The sequence below is a fragment of the Pinus tabuliformis genome, chromosome 2_2 (genome assembly GCF_031772625.1).
Source record: "Pinus tabuliformis cultivar Carrire ecotype Pingquan chromosome 2_2, CPIR1, whole genome shotgun sequence".
In the NCBI taxonomy this organism is placed as follows: Eukaryota; Viridiplantae; Streptophyta; class Pinopsida; order Pinales; family Pinaceae; genus Pinus; species Pinus tabuliformis.
Window position 1 is genome coordinate 708,828,138 of NC_142300.1, and position 18,628 is coordinate 708,846,765.

Below are 18,628 nucleotides of genomic sequence, written 5' to 3' on the forward strand. Positions count from 1 at the left end.
ATTGTCATGCTTGGAAAGTCCTTCATAGGTTGCGCCTTTGCCCATCTAGTTAAGTACTTAGTCGCGGTGATGATGTACCGCACACCCATCTTCTTTCCTGGAGGCTGAATTGGTCCTACAAAGTCAATCACCCACTTCTCAAAGGGTTGTAGCAATATTTGAAGATTCAGGGGAAACTCATCCCTGTGCAAGAGTCTGCCAATCCTTTGGCATGCGTCGCATGCCCTACAATATGCTTTTTAATCCTTATGTAATGTTGGCCACCACAACCCAACACGTAGATTCTTCTGGGTTGTTGCTTTTCCTGCATAATGACCTCCCGCGGCTCCGCCATGAGCCTTAGCAAGGATGATGTTTCATCCAAACTCTGGCACATAATGTCGCAATATTTCATCTGATCCCATTTTGTACAAGTGGCCTGCAATAAGAGAAAATTCTGCCACATGCACCACCAGTTCCTTCTTCTGTTGGCTTGTATATCCTTCCAGAGCCTTATCTGTCATCAGGAAGTATATAATATCTTCAAAGTGGCTGTCCGCAATGCATATTGCAAAGAGTTGCGCATCGGGTAGTCCTTCCTCCAAATTCGTAGGTTCCTCTCCTATTTCAATGCACGATAGATGATCCGGTCCAGCATTCAAGCATCTTGGTTTCACAATAACTTCAAAATTATACTCCTGGAACAACAACATCCACCTGCATATCTTCCCCCCCAACATAGGCTTGTTGACCAGGTATTTCAATGCCGAATGGTCTGTATATATCTTAAAATGTATGCCCAACAAATAATGCCTGAACTTTTGGAGTGCGTACACCGTAGCTAGTCATTCGTGCTTTGTCATGGAATAATTTTTCTCAGTTTTGGACAATTTCCTACTCACAAACACTATAAGGTGATCCAAGTCCCCTTCACCAGCCTATGCTAGTACTGCTCCCAACGCAATACATTATGCGTCCAAATGCACATGAAATTCCTTCTTCCAATCCGGGAAGACTAGGATTGGCATGGTGACCATTTTCTCCTTTAGAAAATCCAATATCTTCTGCCATTCTTCATTCCAACAACATGTAACATCCTTTTTTAACAAATTTTCAATCGCTGCGGTGATCTGGGCATAACTCTTGATGAATTTCCTATAGTATCCCGTATGCCCCAACGTTGCGCGGAGCTATTTCACACTCCTTGGCTCCTCCAAATTGATTATGACCACGATCTTCGCAGGGTCTACCATCAAGCCTTGTCTGCATACCACATGACCTAGCAATATCCTAAAAGGGACATAGAACAAACATTTGTTTAGATTGAGCGCGATCTGGTACCTTCGGCATGTAACTAACATCAAGCGTAGACTTGCCACATGTTACTTGACCAGTCCAAAAACTGTCCAATCGTCAAAGTATACTTCTAGAAATTTATGAATGAAATCCTTGAACGCCGCAATGACTACGCGTGAAAAGATAGTTGGTGTGTTCTTCAACACAAAAGGCATCACTGTATACTAGAAGCATCCCCATTCAGTTGTGAATTTCATCTTACTTTTATCCTCCGATACAATCTTGATTTGATGGTACCTAGAGAACCCATGAGTGAATGAATATGCTTCCTGATTGCCAACATTATCCAGGACCTCATCGGTGAATGGAGTTGGGAAGGGATCATGCACGCAGGAATCATTCAACTTCCTAAGATCTACGAATATCCTAATTTCTTCCTTCTGCTTCTTTTCTTGAACCACTATTGGGCTTACCCAATTATATTCTTCCACTAGTTCAGTAATACCTGCCCGAGCATCTTTTCTAACTCTACACAAACCCTTTCTTTATACTTCGGATTGAGGCGGTAACTCGTTTGCTTCACAGTTTTGGCGTTCGATTTTAGGGTGATCTTCATTACACCCAGGTCCCCTATTATCCCTTTTAGATCTTAAAAATTGGTGGGAAATAGATCCTGATATTCGCGGAGTAGTTCGCCAACCTTATCTATTATTGCATTGTTCTATTAGTCTCCAATCTTTGCAAACTTCGGCTCTGCCTCCATGCCAATGTTCAATTACCTGGTTTTGAGTGGCTCGGTTATGTTTGGCTTCTCTAACTGTGGTCTTTCAACTTCGCGGTGTCCTTTAGTCTCTAGAATATTAATCTTCCTCGGGTCTTCGTCTTCCTCTTTTGTTGTGACATTGTAGCACTCCTGTGCATGGCTCATTTGGGTGGTCCAATCAAGTTAAATCAAATCTAGAGGATCCTGTGGTATCCCAAAAAATTGTCATCTTAACCTCCTGCAATGCTTCGTCGATAGATTAAAATCCATCCTCAAAACTGAACGTCATAAAAAATCCTTGGCACAAAATATCCCATTCGTCGGTGTCATGGTGGAGTTCCATCTCCAAGTACCAATTCATTGGTATAACATGCAAGGTATGACAAAATAGATGGACCCATTCTGGTTGAGGCTTTTCTCCATACACTTCAATCCATTTGGCCAAATGGTCGTGTGGATCATTTCTCCCATTAGATATTCGTACTTGTGTTCTTATGTGAAAGTAAAATACATAGATTCACGCATCAATATATCATTACTTCATACTCAAGTATTCAACATAACATAATTGCAACATTCATAACAGAAGTAAAATAACGCATACATAGATAATTGTAGAATATTTCTCTTTATTAATAATCCATATTTCCAGTACATACTTTGACTGCCCTGTGCACATAACTGCAGGGGTCTGTGCATTCAACAGTGGACTTCTACCCTAGGCCTCTACGCACTCAGCTGCAGAGCCTTTTCCTACGCTAAGACTCTTCGCTCTTACCTTTCACAAACCCATATATAAAACATAACAAGACTCGACTAAACTAAACTAAACTTTACTGAACTAAACTCTACTGCATTAGACTCTTCTAAGAGTCCCCTTTTATACAATCCCATGGTTTGTAGACCATGGGTAGATCTCTAAAGCCGAGATGACTTATACAAAAAAAAGGTGGAAAAACCCTTAGTAACTCTTTGCATTTTCGCGTTCTGCGGCCACAAAATGTAGATACTTTACATTCTTTACACAAAACTTGGGCCTTTAGCTCCACAAATTGGGATTTTAACTCCAAAATTGACCCAGGGAACCCGTTTCCAACAACGGTGTATAAACATATGTATTACTTACAGAACATAACAAAATGATGATTAACTAAGAGGAACCATTCCTATCTCATTAACTCACATGTGTCCCACTACAAAAATTTACAAAAAAATATATCAAATCAAATCCTCATATAAAGTTGTTAAATATATATTGAAGCAAAGTAAAACAAAAATATAAAAAATCTATATATTCCATAACATTAACTAAGAGGAACCATTCCTATCTCATTAACTCACATGTGTCCCACTACAAAAATTTACAAAAAAACATATCAAATCAAATCCTCATTTAAAATTGTTAAATATATATGGAAGCAAAGTAAAACAAGAATATAAAAAATCTATATATTCCATAACATAACTACATTTCTTATAGAGTAAAATTAAGTAGAACTATTTTAAAACAACCCACTTACATATTGCTATTGATATATTTAAACTAAATGAAACAGAATAGAAAATATAGATTTATTTCCCATCATAATTATAGATGCTATGAAAATAACATCGCATAAGTACAAGCGATGAAAATAATACTCTCACACCCAATATTCATTTAAAATTTTAAATTATCTATAAAAAAAAATACAACTCTTATCTCCTCTTCCCCATTTGTGAAAATTGCAAGGAAAAAACTACAACATTTTAAAACTAAGAAAAAAGCAATTTTAATTTCTTTAGCCCGACTATAGGTCGTTAGTCCGTTCGGTGCAGAATGAATTGTCTTAGATTGATCATCCCTGATTGGATTGTCCCTCAATGGATCGTTGTCTTTCATTAAGATAGGATCTCAAAATGCATGAAGTGTTGATAGCCGATACAGATACCAATCATAGAAACCTTAGGATCCATTACTTCTCAAGCGAGATTTGTCAATCAAACAAATTCGTGGAGAATGGGTTTTACTGCTTTTGACTCAAATGATCTCCTTCTTTGCCAGAAGGTGCAACGATCTAAAAATACCCTTCTTCGCCAAAAGGTACAAAGGTCTAAATTTATAGTGTTCAAAATAAAAAAAAAATGTCGCCATACCTCGTCTAGTCCCACTGCTATTTCTGGTTCTGGTGCTATATACCTAATTAGTTGAAATTGAGCAAAGAGTTGGTTGTAGCACGCATTTTGGTTTTAATACCGTGGAGAAATATTAAAAAAATAATTCAGAGTGCAAGACGACCAACAAAAAAAATTAAAAAATGAGTAAACCCATGTGAGTGCTTAGTAGTTAAACACATCGATCAATGTAAATCAAAGATTGTTGTATTAGGTGAATAGAACACACACAATTCAACAATAGCCTGGATACTCTGGACAGAAATTAATACTCTGCGTGTAAATGCTGACGTTATGTTGTAGCATGGAATTTGATTAACCTACCAGCTAATAGACACAGGTAGATTCTTGTCATTATAACAAATTGGGAATAATGCTGCAGAATGTAAATTTCACAATAGCATACAGAACCACTAACATCTATATTATATGAAAATTAGCTGATGAATTTTTATGCTAGTTATTGATTAATATACCAAAACCAACCAAACAAATTATCGTTCCACATGTAGTGTCCAGTACCACTTCTAGATCACCTTATAAAATAGACGTTGCAAACAATGTTTGAATTAGGATAAAGTTTCCTGTTTTAATAAAGTCATTAGCATAGGATTTCTTTTCATTATAGTTTTGGAATGGAGATACATTGAAATAATTGACCAAGCCCACAATTTAGGTAGTTCATCATGGGCTACATAAATCAAAAACAATGTGATAATCACAAAGTACTCGTCAAGACATAACCAAAACAAATGAGTGTTTCCTTTTAACATAAAATACATAATCTTTAGTCCAAACATGAAAATTCAAATCAAATATTTAAAAATATGCAATAAATATTTCTAAACGGATTATTTCTTTACCATTTCTGTTAGTACTTGTTTTGGAATGTGCTCTGCTGTGTATTGTAGAGGATCTGCGTTGAGGTTATTGGATGTGAACATTCTCAACAATTTTCATTTCCTTTATATACTTAGATCTATGGACCATAGACCATGAAACCAGAAGGCCCAGAAGGCCGGCCCGTTTGGTCAAGAATACAGCCATGGATATCACTCGAGCTTTCACCAAAGACATAAAATGCATCATAGTAAAGGGCACATTGGATACTAATGTTGTATTTGAACACTGACGGAGGAGTGACGCGAAAGCTCGCTGGTATAAAGTTACGGAATGAACTATTTTGGTAATGCAACATGGATACATATCTGGGTTTGGGGTGTCTTATATATCTGTCTGGTAGTTTGTTTTTATTTTCATTGCTTACAGTGTGGTACTTACAAATATACTTCCAATATTTGATATGTTCCCACGCTATTAGTTTTGACGGGTACTGATGCTTATCGGGGTCTAGGGTAACTTTCTTTTCCTAAATTGACATCTGATATGCCCGACACATAGCTTACGTTCTATTCTTCTTACTACTGATTATATTTCTTATTTCATCCTACATCATTTTCTACATCATTAGAACGTATATCCCACCTGGTTACAGGCGTCCAAATGCCTATTTGGACTGACCTTATTTCCTTGGCATGCCTTCAATATTCTCAGAGGGAAGGATCCTGTATCAGCACTAAAAATTATTACACTCTCTGGAGGTGGTGGATAAAGTCATTCATTATTTCTAGGCCCTGCAAAGATTTTGGTTTCCGTTTGTGTAACAGGTGATGGACATTGTGGGGTTGTTGTTGTTGTGAAGGATAATTATGATACAGTAGGACTTGGCGCTGTGCAGTTGAGATATAACTGAGATAATACTTGTCGGGATTGGTATAGCAGGGTATATACTTCTGTTACTATAATCGTTATTTTTTCTGAATCTTTTCGACATTGACTCTGGGTCAACCGATTTTCTATATTCCACTGTATTGGTCAATAGTATTTCGAGCGGTTTTAGTTTATCGACGCCAAATTTTCAGTTCCCTTGCATAATTTGAATAGCTCATGGTGGGAATTGAGGCGATTAATTGATTAGACATGGGTCTACATCCTCTTATATTCTACTAACAGTTTTGTCATGGGTCCTTCGCCTCTATATTGTCAAGAGTTAATGGGCATACTATAGGGCATTAAATGCCCGGCTACATGAGTTTCTGTTAGCTCTTTAACACGTGGGCACGTATTTTTTATTTATCAATTACTGCACCGCGCGCGTGTTAAAGAGCTAAGGGGGACACATGTAGCCAGTCATTTAATGACCTATAGTATGCCTATTAGCTCTTGCCCTATTTTGATACGTGGTGCAATATCAGACGATATCGATATATTTTAATCCACTCGCCTTATTTTTTTTACTATTTTGAGGTCCTTAGTGTTGGTGACGTACCTCGTTTGGTGTTATGCAGGTATGGTTTTTATGCAGCTCACGATCTTCTGATTAAATGTTGTAATCCCAAAACATTCCTGTTGGGATTTCTGCTTGATCCGCTGGTGTTTCGACCTAACACACTAACGCTCATTTATAGAAATTTATTCTTTCCCACTCATGCCGGTTCTTTCCACATATTAATATACAGCTCCGATGGACCCTTTTGAATCCCAGACATTAGCACAGTATTCCTTCATCCGGGCCATGGTGGAGGCCGAGTCCAAGTATCCACATGGCACTGGGTTAGAGAGGGATGGTGGGCCAGATGACTTGCACACTTGGTACCTGGTGATGACTCCAATGGGTAGGCTAGGTGGTGAACATGCATCCCTCGGAGCTCATGAGAATAGACATGGGGTTGGAAATAGACAGAGCCGAAATAAACATCGTCCCATAAAAATCACCACCCCACCCCAATGACGTGTTTCAGTAATGACATTTTAATTGACAGGTTTAACAGCTTACAAAACCGGGCGCTGGTAGGAAAATGACATTTATTGAAATGAGTGAGGGGAGATGCAGAATTGGGTTGAATTGAAGTGGAAATCGCTGTTGGGATATATGCCTTCAGTGGTGTGACTAATGGGAGGTTGGTACAGTTTTCACTTCCTTAGTCATGAGGATTTACTAAAAATTAAGGAAATCCCATGGATTAATATGCAATGTTTCTTGGCTCTTTATGCTTTGATTTAAATTTAAACAGTAACAAAATAAAATACAGAGATAACCATAAATATAAATATGCAATGGAAATAATACTTCATTTCATTAATGTAAAATACTGAAATATGCTTACAAATAGAAATGGAAATAAACTTGCTAGGGCGATGGTAGATTATCTCTGAGAAGGGATGTGGTGGCTACATGCTTCTGAACTCTATTACAATGAGGCTCGAAGGCCTATTATTCTTGAGAAATAATGAAAACCCCTAAACATCCAAAAAACTAACCCTAGAAGATGAAACACAAAACTATGGGCCCCGTTTGGGTAAATTGGTACATCAAATTCTCGGGGTCGTAACTTTGGCATATGATCTACCTTTGATGCACATAATATCTTGTTAGAAAGATCTATCCCAAAAAACGTCATTTAGGGCTTTAAAACAGCGCTGGAAGTTCAAGACCTGAAAAACTGCTAAAAATAGTAAATTGTGCTATAAATAAGGAAACTAAAAAACTGAAAGAGACAGTTGTGGGGGTCCAAATGGGATAGGTGGGTGGCCACCAACATCCACCTAGACCATGCTTGGTATGTTGGGTTCAATCTCTTGAAGGAGATGCCCAAGAATAAGCTTATTTGGGTAAAATTACCAAGATTACCTATAGGATTATGGACTAAACAAATTCTCATGGATGTTGGAAACGCCATTGGTTGTTTCGTATATGTCGAACCATAGTGTCTGGGTGCCAAGGATAAAATAATAGCATGGATTCTGATCGAGAAAGACTACAGTGGTGGCTTCCCAGATCACATTGAACTAAAGTGGGAAGATACACAATTGACGCAGTGATTGGATTTTTAGATTGTTCCTTTTCGCTGCCTCATCTACCATCATACTAGTCACCTGATGGCACAATGCACGTGAAGGTTGGGAGGATGTCGCATGGCACATAGGCAGAATTTTTCTGATGTAAAAAGGAAATTTTGTGGTCTACTAGATATTCAGACGACTAGCCTTAGAATGACACATCATTTGGATGTAGCTATGAACACTACAAGTAATCATCCCAACAACCCTCCTTTTCTTGCCGCTGATTTACATCCTTTGATTTGTGTTGAGTTTGCACCTATTTTGGTTCAATCCTCCTCATGGACTTTGTATGATTCTGGCACCCTTGATGCTAGTGATACCTCCCTGTCACTTTCGGATAGGATCACTCTCCTTTCTTGCCCCGATTTGGCCCCTCCAATTACCATACCAACCCATATGTCACCTCATGACGTCCCTTCCAAGTCTCATATTTCATATATCCATACACCTAACCTACATACTGCCACACTTCATGTACCGCCATCCATAGACTGACCTATGTTGCCCATATCACCCGTTGTCTTGCCTACTAACTCAGTTGACAGTGACCTGGAATTTATTTTACAAAATAATACTTTAGACTTACATACTCTTGTGATCCACAAGCTAACTAGCTCCACGCCACCTACCATTAGCCACTTGTTAGCCGGAAATATTATTGTCAGACGGAAAAACGAACCGGGATAGTCGACATTTCAGGGGTTGCTCTAGGAATATACCATTTGATACCTTCAATCCAAATTCCTTAACAGATGTCCCCATTGCTTCGTCCACCTCTCCCTGGGCCCTTAGAGAAAACATGATCATTGCTAGGCCACCATGATTTACATTCTTTCCATGAACATTCGAGGACTGGGGCCTTCCCACAAATTTTTGGCCCTAAAGGAGCTTTTCCTCTCAACTCATCCATATATCATTCTTCTTCAAGAGTCTATGCATCCGGCTCACTAGGTGATTAGATACTTTAGGAAGATGCTCCTTGACTGGCATATGAGAACTACTAATGCTGATGGCCTTTCAGGGGGTTTGGTTGCCTTATGGGATCCTTGATGGGTCAGGGTGAAGGCTTTCACATGTTTTGTAGGTATACTATTAGATGGATATATAATGGGGTTGTCAGGGCGTATTCACATCCTGAATATTTATGCCTCGTATAGGGATAGGGACTCTTTCTGGAGGAAGTTAGTGGCATCACATATCTTGGAAATTGCCACACTTTGGTCATGGCAGGGGATATGAATTGTACTACTAGTTTGGATGAGGTGTGGGGTGGGAACAGAAGGATAGATCTTGTTAGTGCCCAGATAAAAGATATCATCATTGACTATAACTTCATTGACATCCGACCATGCAAGATTGCGCCGACCTGGGACAATGGGAGATCAGGTAATGATTATGTTGCTAAAAGATTAGATCATTTTATGCTTCAGGAACATGTTGTTGAGAGACTTGGTGTTGTCCAATCGGACATTGTGGATAATTATTCATCTCACCATCGGCCCATTATCCTCGGCTGGCACTACGGGATATTAGATTTGGGATGCCATTTAAATTCAATCGGGTGTGGTTGGAGGACCCCGATTTTGGTAAGCTGGTGCGACACACTTGGTAAAGGTTAAAGAAAATTTCCATTCTCCCATGATGCATATGTTGGAGAATCTTCAGACCCTTAAGAATGTAGTAAATAATGGGAGCAGAAGAGGATTGATCAACAGAAAATATAACTAAATGAGATATTTGTGGCTTTGTATTCTCTTCGGCCACTTTTGTTAAAGCATCAACTCTCAGTGGAGATTCAAGAGAAATTTTTTTCACTTGAGCATAAGAGAAAACAAATCCTGCATAACAGGGAGGCGACTTGGGGACTTAAGAGTAGGGCCATATGGATTTGAGAACGGGATAAAAACACAAAATTTTTCACAGATATGCAAATCATCGAAGCAAGGTTAACACAATTTAGGAGATTATAGATGCAAAGGGTAACAAACACCTGACACATCAGGAGAAATGCAGTGCAGCGGTTTATCACTTTGAGTGGGCATATAGACGTAGGGAACTCGACTATGCAGAGGATCAAATGTGGGGAGTGGAGGAGTATCCACTCATGTTTGATGAGGTTGAAAATAATACTCTATGAAAGCTGGCCATGAGGGATGAATTTTTGGGGTTACTGAAGTCTATGAAGTGTGATAAGAGTCTAGGCCCGGATGGCTGGACGATGGAGCTTTTAACTCACTTCTTTGACCTTTTCAAGGAAGGCCTACTAGAGATGGTCGAGGAATTGAGAGACAGAGGATATATACATCCTCATATCAAGTCAACATACGTTGCACTTATCCCGAAGAAGGACACATCTGCTACCTTCTCAGATTATATACCCATATCCCTGCGTAATATTATTTATAATATTTTTCCAAAATGGTAGAAAACATGATTAAAAACACATTATCAAAGTTTATATCCCCTGAGCAATATGGGTTCTTACAAGACTGATAGATACATGATGCAGTGGTCATTGCATAGGTGAGCATACATACGATACATAAAAAAAATGAATGTGATTGTTCTGAAAGTGGATTTACATAAGGCATATGATTTTCTAGATTGGGGATATCTGAGAATGATACCACACAAAATTGGTATACAAACTAGAGGAGTTGAATGGATTTTGGCCTATATCACGAATGCTAGACATGTTGTTGTGATCAATGGATATCCAACTCATTTTTTTGGTGCTGGGAGCGGCTTCAGGAAATGGTGCTCTCTTTCGCGCTTAATATTTATCTTAGCGATGGAGGGCCTTAGCTTACAAATTAAAAAGGTGGTGACGATGAGAAATTTTGGGGCACTGGCCCTTCGTAGAAACATCAAAATTTCTCATAACTTCTTTGTTGACAATGTGCTGGTTATGGGGATGATTAATCGCACTAACTGGCTTGTTTCATTCCATATTTTAGAAGATTTGAGAATTCTTTAGGTCTTATAATGAGTTTACTTAAATCTTCCATATTGTATGGCTCTTGCAAGATGGACAACATTTCATATATCCAAAATCTATTTGGGATTAGAGGTGATTCATTAGAAGGTGGCATAAAATATTTAGGATTTCATATCAAACCTTGTCGATACTGAAATCAGGACTGGATGTGGCCATTTGATAAATTTTACAAGAATATCATCGGATGGGAATTTAGATGTCTTTCTTTGGGAGGGAATATCACCCTCACCCAATCTGTCCTCACATAACTGGGTGTTTATTGGGCGCATTTATATCATCTCCCCTAGGCCATTATAAAACCTCTGAATCATATAATGGCACAATTTATATGGTCGGGTGCGTATAGCACATATAAATATCATCTCGCTAGGCTGGACCATATCTCTATGCCAAAATGCATGAGAAGATGGGGTATTTTGAACCTGAGACGCTTTGGATGTGCACTGCTGCTGAAGACATTGTGGAGGGCCATTTTTGGGTGGGAATATGGGGAAGAATTATCAGACAAAAGTACCTGAAGTATAAAAACTTTACAGTTTGGATGCACAACGGGGCTATTGGGGTCTCCTTGGGCTCAACAATATGGTGAAGCTTGTGCAAAATTAAAGATATTTTCTTGCAGAACTTGAACTGGAGACTCGGCACGGGACATCAGATTATTATGGGACTGGATCATATCATGGGCATCAAAAGGAATGGTTTTATATCTGAGGATCTTAAACATAAATTCAAAAGGAGCAGAATATTTTTCTGGAATCAAGTGATCCGAGAATGGAATGGACATATACCAATATGGAAAAGCACAAGAGAATTAGGACTCACAGACTGGATGGCCCATGAATGGGACCATATCAAGAATGAAATGAAACTGGCAGGTATATGCTGGGATGCTGGCGGTGATAAGATAACATGGACTAGCAAGATGAAGGCTGGTGGCAGATGCATACAATACACTATGTTATCAGGAGGCACAAACCAATGAGGTATGCTGGTTTTATAAATATTGGAAAACCAAGATGTGTGTTAGTATTATTGCATATCTTTGGCTTGTATGGAAAAATAAGAATCTAACATGGGGGAATCTTCAAAAGAGAAACTGGAAGGGGCTGACATACTGTGCATTATGAAGGCATGCAGGGAAGATAATGTACATATTTTGTTAAAATATCTAGTAACATTACAGATTTGGAGAAGAACCAATTATTATGTGGGTTTTCCTTTCACACATTTTGATAACATTAATGCTTGTTTGTGGTCGTGGAGCAACCAAAAACCAACATGGCGTATGATTACCCTTGCTATTTTCTGGGAGATATGGGACATACATAATAAAATTATTTTTAAGGACGTTCTTGGGAACAAAGGGCTGACACTGGACATAATTAGGAGGTGGTATATGGTTGGTAGTGTACAGGACATCAGTTCTAAAAAAACAGTTGAAAAGGGGTCTAGACTAGAGATTGCATATCTGACTATCTTTCTTGAAGGGGCGACGCAAAGGGGTATATGCAGATGTGGATTTTGAATCCTAATTTCAAAGGAACAAGAATACTAGGTACATTGGGGGGTAGGTAGAGGAACGAATATGAAGGCAGAAGTGATGGCCTTATGGGGTCTGTTATGGTTCACTACATTTCAGAACATTCCCAGTGTTCACATATATGGAGATTCTTGGATCACAGTTGAGCACATTCGATGCAATATCAAAATTAAACATCCTATGAGCCATGGATGGCTCTGCCAGATTGAGCTCCTACGAACCTCTTTAAGGGACTCATCGCTACAACATATTGGACAATAATATAATCAAAATGCAGATCTCATGTCCAAGAAGGGGCTATAGGATGAGTTGGATGGGATGCATACTAAAATAGTGATGGGTGTGCACAAAGTGGATGCTGGAATCCTTCCATTGCCTGGATAAATGTCAACTACAAGAAGGAATTCCCATACAAGTAACTTTTTTTTTTTTGTTTAGAACTAGAATGATGATATACTGCATGTTTCATGTTTCTGTATGCCATGTTTTTGTTACCTAGTACATAGCATATATTCTGTAGATATGGCAAGGATAGACGCTTGGCTAAATATGATCTATGGTTGGTAACAATATAGATGATTTTTATCTATTGTTAGGCATATTTGGCATAGCATAACCGAATGTACAAAGCTTTGATGACTTGCATATGGTCTAGATTATGGGTTAGTATGTGGACAATTTGGTCGAAAATGGTATATATCATATTGTTTATATGTACTATATTTTTCAATATATAATACAAACGTTTTTTTCTTACTCAAGGAAAAAAAAATCCTTATCATTTATCAGCCTCCACCCTGATATACCACGGTTGAAAGGTTTCTCTCTTTGTTCTTTAGCCACAAATTTAGTGGCTTGGCTACTCATAAATATTTTAAAAATCCATTTTATTTTAAATCTTTTTTACTTTTACTCTAACGCAATTAATCTATTATTTATATTACTATAATGCATTTAAATAATTATAATTTAAACATTTTTCTACTTATTATACATTTTTCTACTTATTAAATTATTATAAATTATTTATTAAATGATCAATTGGTGCTCATGATGATAGATTGTTTTTCCTTCCATAAAGAAATTATATTCACTTGTAGTTGGTAGCTTAAATTTTGATTGAATCACAAAATCATAGGCAATAGTAGTCAAAAGAATATTATCTTTCAAAATTTCATTTAATCTCTCCATCTTCTTATGGAAGCACATCCATGTCCTTATCATTTTGGCTGGTGTATAATTGTTGATCAACTTTCCTGTGTGGTTTTGGTGGTTGTGCTATATTTTCTATTGAGCCTTTTATTAATATTGTTGAATGTAATGTTTTTCCTATGTTTAGCTTTCATTCTCTCGCACACAATATCAATATGAATGTAAGGTTGAATAAGATGATTACCACAAGAATTATAAGGTTTAGCGAGGACCAAAAGGTGTAGAAATTTACATCTTTATTTGTTAACTCATAGGTCTTCAACTAACTGCAGTTAAGTAGATTAGTTGTTCAACTAACTGCAGTTAAGTAGATTAGTTGTTCAACTATGTAAGGACTCTGGACACCACATATCTCCACAATGGTATGATATTGTCCACTTTGGGCCTAAGCCCTCATGGATTTGCTTTTGGACTTACCCCAAAAGGCCTCATATCAATGGAGATATTTGTCCATCCTTATATATCCATGATCCTCCCCACCTCTAGTCAATGTGGGACTTTGGTCGTATACCCAACAATCCTCCCCTCGAACAAAGGACCATCGAGCCTCCCCTCAAACGATTATCCATCCGTCCACTCTCTACCAACCAGGATTCTTCGCTCCAATGCGTTGGAAGCACACGCCTTACATGGAGCACCACCTACCTCGAGAGCTTGCTCTATCCCAGGTCAACTCCTCTTCACCGTGTTGGGGCCAGGACACGTCCATGAAGAATCCGGAGCACACCGCCTGTCTAACCGAGCTCATCCATGGATCCCATCGTGATGTTACCGGGGCCCACCACCTTCGTTTGGTATTTTGAGGATTCATCCACTTGGCTAACTTTGGGGCATGGCTCTGATACCACTTGTTAGGACTCTGGACACCACATATCTCCACAATGGTATGATATTGTCCACTTTGGGCCTAAGCCCTCATGGATTTGCTTTTGGACTTACCCCAAAAGGCCTCATACCAATGGAGATATTTGTCCATCCTTATATATCCATGATCCTCCCCACCTCTAGTCAATGTGGGACTTTGGTCGTATACCCAACAAACTAACTGCAGTTAAGTAGATTAGTTGTTCTTTATAATGTAAGAGAAACACAAAACATAATGAATATATTAAATGAAATTTACAAAACACTACTTCATAATTAGACTTTTTTTTGTTAAGTGCAACATGATAGAGAAAATAGGAGAAGAAAATCATTTTATAACTTTTTCAAATAACTACTGAAATTACCATCTAACGTTGTTAAAGAAATAACAAAATGCAATTTTAATAAAAAGTTAAAAAGAAGAATTTAAACTCTTTGTGTTTGTACATAAGGTTAACTTCTTATTGATGTATACTTTTTTATTCAAGGAGATGAATGGAATCAAATCAGGCCCTTAAATGCAAACACAGAAGTTATGCTCAAGCAATAACGATTTACCATAATTGTATGTAGTGCAACTTTGATGTTTTGTAGAGTTCCAACCTAAAATATTTTTGGGTACAGGAGTCACAATAGATATTTTTGCCAAAGTTGTCTAGTTATGAAGGTTTAACAGTACAACACACTTATCTTCTTAAGATCCTCAATTTTAATAATCCTGGTTGTAAGGCGGTGTGAGCTGTTTGTGCAGGTCACTTGTATATTGATCTGAGTTCAAAGAAACAAATGTTGAATCAATTGGCACATTCAAAGAATTTTTTTTTATCCCTAAACTCCATAAATAATGAAAAAGATTTTGTGAATCTTGATTTCAAGATTTCTGTTGCCTTGAACATGTACTGAAACTTTTATTTTCATTGAAAATGCCTCTTAGCAATCAAATTCAGAATCAAGCTGCATTTAGGAACATAAAAACTTAAACAAAGATTGAAAAACGTTTAAAGGGAAGTACATTTGAGCAAAGGTTTCATTGAAGCTTTTATTTTTGTCGAAAACGCCTATTGGCAATCAAATTCAGAATGGGGTTGCATTTAGGAATAGAAAAACTTAAGCAAATATTACAAAAGATTAAAAGGGAGGCACATTCGAGCAAAGGTTTCAAGTAGAAAGCGAAACTTGCAGATATGGAAAAGAGAGAAAATGTTTGTGTACATGTTAAAAATCATTAAGATATAACTATGAATAATTTCAATTCGAATGCCAAAGAGAGTCTACGAGGATGAAATAGAGGTACTTGAGCTCCATTGGAAACCACAGCAATATCGCTAAGGTTGAAAGTTGGATCGGAGCTTTCTCCTGTCGAAACTGATTTTTGAATCTTAGACTTCCCTTTATTTCTTTGCCAGTACATGTTTGAAACAATCGTTTACTAATTCTTAATCTAGTGCAAATTCTTTCACGTTAGGGGGATGGCTACTCGAAAACTTGTAAATTTTCCAGTTTCATCCAGATTTCTACTGAATCAAACAATCTCGAAAGTAAAAAAAAATGAGGTTGGTCGCTACTCCACAACCCGTAAATTTTCATATTTCTCCTGATTTCTACTGGATCAAACAATCTCAAAAGTATAAAATCCACGCATTGTGAGTGTGTTTGATAGATCCCAAAAGAAGAGAAGCATGGTCACGTATTTTTGTGGGTGAATGTAGGATATTCCATAAATGTCTCTTTTTCATAGTAAGTAGATAAACAATAGACAACCGCTCTAACTAATTATCGAAACTACCTTTGATCAAACCGCTGAAAATCCTATTATCTAATAACATATAATCTAACAAAATAGGATGATGACAGGATGGTAGAGGGATGTTTTTCTTAAAGGGAACACTTTAACATGTAATTATAATTTTATTTAAATTACCAAAGTGAATTGGGAATTTGAATAGTCTTTGGCTATGTAAATATATTTTCTATTAATGTTAAAATTTTGATGTTACCAAAAAATGTTATTTAAATTATTATTATTAATTATAAAAAAAATTATAAATTAAATGGTTGGTAAAATCCAATAAGCATCAATCCATAATAAACATGAAGAAACTTGGTTCTTAATACATCTCACAATGCTAAAACTAAAAAATCATAAAAATTGATTAGAATATAACTTTCTTTTAAATTATTATAATTATTATTAATTATAAAGGTAAGTATTATATAAGTACATATGCATGTGTATCATACATATGTGTATTATGTATGCATGGTACCTAGTAGATGTTGTAGTAGTGGCATCATGCATGGTAACTAAGATAATGATTGAGATAATGTCTATATATTGCGATGCTTATGATTACATATATTGTATTAATCTAGTTGATCTTGCAAATGAGATATCCTCCCCTGAACTAAACTGAGGTACGTTGGTTTTTTTATGATTTGGTTTAGCTGACGTGATATACCTTGGAGGAAGAGAAGAACAAACATGAATAGAAATATGGTAGACTGCAGTTCACAAGATTATCCCTATAGATTAGATGAGAATAATGGTGACAAGTACTCTCCTTACATAGCAAACACGTTGAGAAGTTTGAAGGAAAGAATAAGAAGTTTCAAAGAAGATAATGATTGAATGATTCAATCAAAAGAGAGACTTGCTGGGGCATAGGAGAAACAAGAAAAACTTAATGCAGTTATCCTTCATAGATTGTCAAACTTGTAAATATAAGGGTCACTTAGAATCAGTCATGGACTAGTGTTTCCAGGAAAACTAGTGTCGCTATTTGATCTACTAGTCCCACTAAGACGGGTAGCTATCTTAGAAACAAACAATTCAAAGTAACTTGTGTTTTCATTTATAGATGATAGATAAGAGAGAAGTAGAGAGCACCAACCTCAATCTTTCGCTTGGCTCCTTGCTTGTTTCCTCTCTCCTTTGATAGAGCTTTTCACTCCTTTCTCACTTGTCCCGCTTCAAAGAACACCTGTAGAGGCAAAGCAGCAAAATACCATCAAAGCATAGAGATCTATAATACCATAAACAATGTAGAATCAGAAGTACATTAACCATACAATTGCATTCACAAATACAAGATTTACAAGTAAAAAATTATATGGAGGAAAACTCAAATAGCTTTATTGATAGTAGAATTAGAAGAGAGGATTACAACCCAACTGTCTGATCTAGCATTATCCTCCCAGCATGAAAGCCCTCTTCATCTCATGAAAAACAAGATCACCCAACAATACAATGTCTCAAAGAGAAACCAATAGCACTTCCTTACAAATTAAAAAATTCTAGCCTCTGGATCTTTGGGATGAGGGATCCATTTATAGATATTTGTGGAGGGGTGAGTCAGCTTCTGGGATTTTGATTAGTGTCATTTCATTGATAGTTCTTCATTCCACTTGGAGATTTCATGATCTCTTACTCATCCCTGGGCGAACTTAGAAAGGCAGGTATCATATGAGAAGTTTCTAGAAGATTCTCTGGGTTTCCACCTAGAAAATTGCCTCTGCCATTTGTCTACTCTCGCCCATCGCACCCTACAGAAGGCTCTTTCAGTATGCATCGCACCTGGCCAGTGTTAGAGTCAGTATGCATCACACCCTCAGCATGGAGTAGTCTGTATGGATCAGTTTTGACCAGTTCAGATTGGTTTTTCAGGGAGAACTTCTGGGAAATGATGTAATCAGTTGACCTTGATCTTTTAGGGTTTGAAACAACACTTTTAGGGGTTTAAGAGCCATTGGTTTATTGACATATGTGATTGGGGTTGCAGTTCCTAAATATGTCTATAACAGTTGCCCCCTAAAGCATGAGGTCGTAAATCTTTTGATGTCGGGTGAAATGTTTTATCATGAGGATCCGAGGTTTTTCTAACTGGAAGGTGACATGTATAAAATACAATACAATACATTA